Source organism: Alligator sinensis, unplaced genomic scaffold, assembly GCF_000455745.1.
Source record: "Alligator sinensis unplaced genomic scaffold, ASM45574v1 scaffold335_1, whole genome shotgun sequence".
Lineage (NCBI taxonomy): Eukaryota > Metazoa > Chordata > Crocodylia > Alligatoridae > Alligator > Alligator sinensis.
In genome coordinates this window covers 89558-95559 of record NW_005842354.1, presented here as the reverse complement: position 1 = coordinate 95559, position 6002 = coordinate 89558, and the positions used below count along the sequence as shown (strand labels likewise).

Below are 6002 nucleotides of genomic sequence, written 5' to 3'. Positions count from 1 at the left end.
AGTTGACAGAAACTACATTGATGGGTCTATGAGAAGCTCCCAGTTCCCAGTTTAACTCAGTTACATAGATCTGTCAGTATGCATGCATTTACAGAACACAGAAGTACTCTGTGATGGAGCAGCTTTAGTGCTCTGTCACTTTAAGGGCTGGAGCAGCCAGCTGCCTGGTGTCTGACAAGGGCAACCATTTTGGAGAGCTCTGTTATAAGAGTAGAACAGTTTCAGTTCGGCAGCCTTGGGAGTAATGTTGTTTGGTGGAGCTCCTTCTCCAGGAATATTTCAGAGGTAAGGGTGAGACTATGGGGAAGGAGGAGGCCTCACCGGTCCTGGACAAGACCTGAAACTGTACCCTGCCAGGATAGACAGACCTGGTGGTCTTGTCTGTGGTGGGTCAGGGCCACTTAAATGCCAAGTTCGAGGACCATCCTGGTGTAAGGTAGGTTGGGGTGCCTAAACCCCTACCCCCACCTTAGGATGAGTGTATTAACCAGAGTTCTGGGCCAGGCATGCCAGGGAAGGCACCTGAGCCTACAGGGGTGTTTGACCCTAAGCCTTAGGGAAAGGGAAGAGTGGTGGGACAGGCACATCAAGTAGAATGACACCTGAGCCTATGGGGGTGTTCAACCTCATGCCCAAATAAGAGGGTGGAGTGTGGCCATGGGAGAGGGCAAAGAGTGGGGCCCCAGAGAGGTAGGGGCAGAGTAGTGGCTCAGTGAAGGGCGAGGGGGCAAAGTCGGTCCAGTTTTCTGCAAAATGCCCAGCGTTCATTCAGATGAGGCCGCAGGAGAGGCCCAAAAGGTTGCATGCCTCCTGGCTGAGGTGAGAAGAGATAAACCTGATGGTCCTCTGGGGTTGCTTAAAGGAAGCAAGGGCAGAGTGTGTATGACACAAGAGCATGGTATCAGACAGACCCATGACAGATAGCATGTGAGAGCCCTGGTGAGAACAGGGGGAGTGAAAGGGGCCCCAGTGAGAAGGGGGGTGGTATGCGTGTGGCCCAGAATGGGGCAGTAAGTAAGAGGCCTAAATGTGCATTGAGTTTGGTCTGGCCTCAAGCTGGAAGCATGTTATCTGCAAGGTATGGGACATGTGTAGGGGTGGTTGGAGTGTGTACATCTGGCTCTTGACATCAGGGTGGAGCGAAGGGCAGCCTCCTGCCTATTAACATCTGAACAATAGGATATCAAGGCGTGGCAGAAGAAAGAGGTGGGCGGTTGGCCCAAGGACAAAGGAGTGGGCTGGTCTTGTGACCGGGCCATGAGTTGGCTCCTTTTTGTCACGTACTCACTGAACCATTTGTTTTAACATTTTTGATCAGGATGCTTCTTACTGTATTCAAGTCTCCCTAAAGAACAAAAGGAACATGACTCTGTGGACTGGCCAATATACTTAATGAGACAGAGACAGATACCTATGAAGAACATGTGCAAATTTAAATGTTTTGTTTTGTTACCTTAAATCCTACTAAAGGAGAAAGGCATCTGGTGTTGAAGCTCAGTGTCTCCAAAAAGAGAAACAAAGTTAACATACTTTTAATGATCAAGAGTTAAATAAAAGTCAGGCAATGCTAATGTTAAGATTGCAGTAGCAATGTTAAATTGTCCACAAAAGCCCATCATATATACTTTATGTTTCACATTTAATGACACCAAAAATTAAATGTATAATGGGATTTGGAGAAGGTGAAATATACAGTAATTGGGATAATTAGGAATATTTATCCCTAAGGATAGAAATTTAACAGTGAAGGAGTAACAATTCTGATGTAGGAAGGGAAACTCCTTATATATATTTAATTATATAAATAAAAGACAAATCAGGGAAGCAATATAGATAATTCTCAATTTGGGCTTATATGTACCACAATATATATTTAATGACAGAATCTGTTTGGTAGCAGTTAGATGTCCAACAGGATGCATCCTGCCCATCCAAAATATATTAAGCATGGAAATATGAACCTAAGTGGAAAGATGTGTGCATTCGTCTCAAGAACATGTTCCAAAATACTTTTGCTTCTAGCTCTGACAGATATCCCATACCAATGTTTATCTCTGTGTCATCAAACTAACTCTCTAACACAAAACCATACCCATTTGTTCAAGTCAAGGTTAGTCCTGGATCTAGAATGCCCTAGCACACACCAAACTGAGCAGGGAAAGGTGGCAACTCACATTACTGAAAGGCATCTCAAGTAGATAAGCTCCAAATTAGTTTCAAGGGGCCTGGAAGTCAGACTCTTTGGTCCCTGAACTGGCTTTTCCATGTAGAAACTTACATAGAACAACCAAAATATAAATTTAGAGCTAAAATATGCTTACAATGATCCACACTAAACTATTTCTTGGGATTTTGAGTGGTGCTAACCTGGATTAGGTGGGGTGTTAACTATATGCGGTACCCTGTTTAAGTTCCTCTCAGAACTTGGAATGAGAGTATCAGGCTTTCCTGTCCACTTCTAGATTCTCCACTGTTCAGGCCATGTATTGGATAACGCGTAAAGTCAAAATAGCCTTCTTCAATTATTCTTTTCTGAGGCAGGGAGAGCTGGCTTCTGATTCATATGTGAAAACTGGAAATTAAACTCGTTTAGTCAAAGAAACCTGGGAAAAATAGGCCCACATAAGCTAAAAAATTCAGGCTGTCTCTAATAAAGCCTGGAACAAATTCAAGAAAACTTCATCATAATATACCCCACCACTAGGCTTCTTCTTGTTTTTAATTGGGATTTGTTATTTTAAGAACTTCTATTCACTTCAACTGATAAAATATTGCATGAGAATAGGCTGTCTCTAATAGGCAGGCTCTAAAGCAGTTGATCTAATATTTATAGGCTGTGACATTGTAAATGAAGGTGTTATTGTCCTCAGTCTTTTTCATAGCTGACTCCTTGAATGGTCAGAGAGAATGTGATGATGACACAGTCCTCCAGATTGTTTCTCCTAGGAAGTTTCTTCTTGAGATTAACGTTGTCTCTGTAACCTCATTCTATGAATCACATATATTTTTATTATGTAGATTATGCAATATTAGATGCTACTTTCCACATAGTTTGTTCTGAGATGGTATACCATTACATTGCTTATACTGATATAGATATTATTTGAGCTTACCCTGGCAGAGAAATAGCTATCTCAATGGGACAGTAAAACAGCTGATTACTTCCTGAAGCACCTCTTTAAATCAGGAATCCTCCCAATAAAATGCCTTTTAAAAATCCTTTTAATATTACAGCATACAACAGTTAATCACCTTCAAAAACTGCTGCTACCTCAGTGAAAGGAAAGAAATGTCCTTCCTCTTTACTGTCACATCTTTGACTTCAAAAAGGTAAGTAATAGTTTAAAATAGTTTGCTATTAATTAAAACACACTGTTGTTTATAAACAATTAAAAATATTTAAGAGAGCAAGGAAGTTAGAAGCACCCCCTCACCCTTGCATTTAATTTTTGTATGTGTGTGTGGACTGGACTTGAGCATCAAGTGATGTCATCTTAGTCTCTTTTCCGCCAGTGCAATCCAATTACAAACAAACAAGTGTTTGATATTTCTGTGAGTTAATTGTTTTACCTCCAGAATGGTCAGCATCACTGAGTTGTATATAATATCATAATATATAAGCTCAAGAAATCAGAAACTAAGGAGCTATAGGCTCTGTGATTCTGCTCACATGCTAAGTTAAAAAAAAGTTGTAGTTTTATTTCCATATATTATGAATTTGCCTAAATAAATGCCAGACCTGCAATGCTGATGCATCTAATCTGGTTTGACTCTTGCTTAGATCAATTTACCTTAAATTAGTAATGTATTGACCCAAGCTATAACAATTTAAGCAAATCTAAAATCTGTTTCAGTGTTGGTGCATGGTGACCAGTGGCATCCCCCAGGGCTCAGTACTCGGACCAGTAGTCTTTAATATATTCATAAATGATCTAGATTTGGGCGTCGGAAGCAGACTGGCTAAGTTCGCAGATGACACCAAATTATGGGGAAGCGCGGTCACCCTAGATGATAGGCTGGCAATTCAGGCCAACCTGAACATGCTTGCAAGGTGGGTGGATCAAAACCTGATGACATTCAACATGGAGAAATGCAAGGTGCTCCACCTTGGGCTAAAAAACCTAGGTCATACTTATAGGCCTGGCAGTGTTACACTCACTAGCACCATGACTGAAAGAGACTTGAGGGTCATGACTGAACACAAGATGAACATAAGCCACCAGTGCAATGCCACAGCCAGCAAAGCGAATAAAACTCTGGCTTGCACCTACCGATGCATCTCCAGTAAGACCCAAGAAGTCGTCCTCCCGCTGTACTCAGCCTTGGTGAGGCTGCAGCTGGAGTACTGCATCCAGTTTTGGGCTCTGCACTTTAGAAAGGATGTGGAGAAGCTTGAGAGAGTCCAGAGGACAGCCACACACATGATTAGAGGGCAAGAGAACAGGCCTCATGAGGAGAAGCTGAAGGACATGGGACTCTTCAGCCTGGAGAAGTGAAGGCTCAGGAGGGACTTGGTGGAAGCCTAGAAATATATAAGGGGTGTGCATCAGGATCTGGGAGAACATCTGTTCACCAGGGCACTCCAAAGGAAGACAAGTTCTAATGGTCACAAACTGCTGGAAGATCATTTTAGACTGGATGCAAGGAAAAACTTGTTTACCATCAGAGTCTCCAGTGTCTGTAATAGACTCGCCCCAGAAGTGGTGCAAGCACCTACTCTGGATACCTTTAAGAAATGCTTGGATGCTTATCTTACTGGGGTGATCTGACCCCAGCTGACTTCCTGCCCCTTGGGCAGGAGGCTGGACCTGATAATCTCATGAGGTCCCTTCCAGCCCTAAGGTCTATGAAATCTGTGAAATCTATGGGAATGTCTTCATGCTAGAGTTAACATGTTCGGGACCATAATGGGTTTTCTGCACCTTGCGTTTAATAGTCATTGGATAAACATCAGAAAATTAGTTTCTGCCCCATTGGGAGTAGGTGACAGAACCCAGAACAGCATCCTCCTAAGTCACCTTCCTTCCAGCTTGCTTACTTCCTCCTGTTCCCTCATATATCCCCTCCTGATTGCCTACTGGACAAACTGGAAGAGGAGGATTAGAGACTGCTCTGGATAATGCCTAATGGTTAGAGCCCTTTGCTGGGAAGTAGGAGAAGTAGGGTCAAACCTCCTTGGGTGAGGGAGCCTAGGTAGGGTCAAGCCCCTCCTTGGGTAGGGTTTTCTATCTGGACAAGTACACTAACCACAAAGCCATTGAGCTATCGTGTAGGAGATTTTTTTTCCACTTCCATTTTACTTCCTGCATGCATATACCTGGTTGATCCCATTCCATTGCAGGTGAAAACAGAATCCAAACTATGTGTAAATGTCAAAAGTTGCAGTTACATAGCTATCCATGTAAGTGCCACCTAGGCATGCAAAGCTGAAATTTAGTCCCTAATATGTAGCTGCTGGCAAGGTCCTGTAATAGATGGCCAAACTCAAGGAGACAGCCTGTTTTGTCTGTGTAGATGTTTTCTTCCATACTTTCTATAGGGAGCCAGTATATACCTCATGAACTCCTGGAGCAAATACTACTTTGCCCTGCAAGAGTACACAGCTCTCTCATTCATTTCAATGCGAAGCATTTTGATGTCTTCGGAGGCAGATCCTCAGTTATGTAGGAGGTGTATGGCTCTCCAGTAGAGAATGTTAACCTACTAAGATACCTCTGTCTGCTCAGTATCTCTCTGCTTGGAATCAGAATTGTAATTTCCCCATGCCACATAAGAGGAATCTTAGCAACTGGACACCTTGTGAATGTAGTCCACTGGATAGTCAAGGGAGAAAGAGTTGTGGGGCCAGAAAGAGAGAAAACAAGAAATAGCCGAAGTCAGTAGTCCTGGAAGGAGGGCCCTGCTTGTGCCAGAGGCATCTAACTTTCTTTATGTTCCATTGGGATTCAGCTCTGCCACAGACACAAATAAATGTAGTATAAGTTCCCAGTATTATAGAACAC

General features: G+C 42.9%; 1 long non-coding RNA gene across 1 annotated transcript in view; it reads left to right on the top strand.

Annotated features, from left to right (window-relative positions):
• The first annotated feature begins 220 nt into the window (after positions 1-220).
• Positions 221-6002, top strand: part of LOC102369150 — a 6697-nt gene continuing 915 nt past the window's right edge. Inside the window, exons 1-2 of the long non-coding RNA XR_324484.1 lie at positions 221-285; positions 3235-3330. This is a non-coding gene — a long non-coding RNA (uncharacterized LOC102369150). The remainder of the gene's footprint in view (positions 286-3234; positions 3331-6002) is intronic.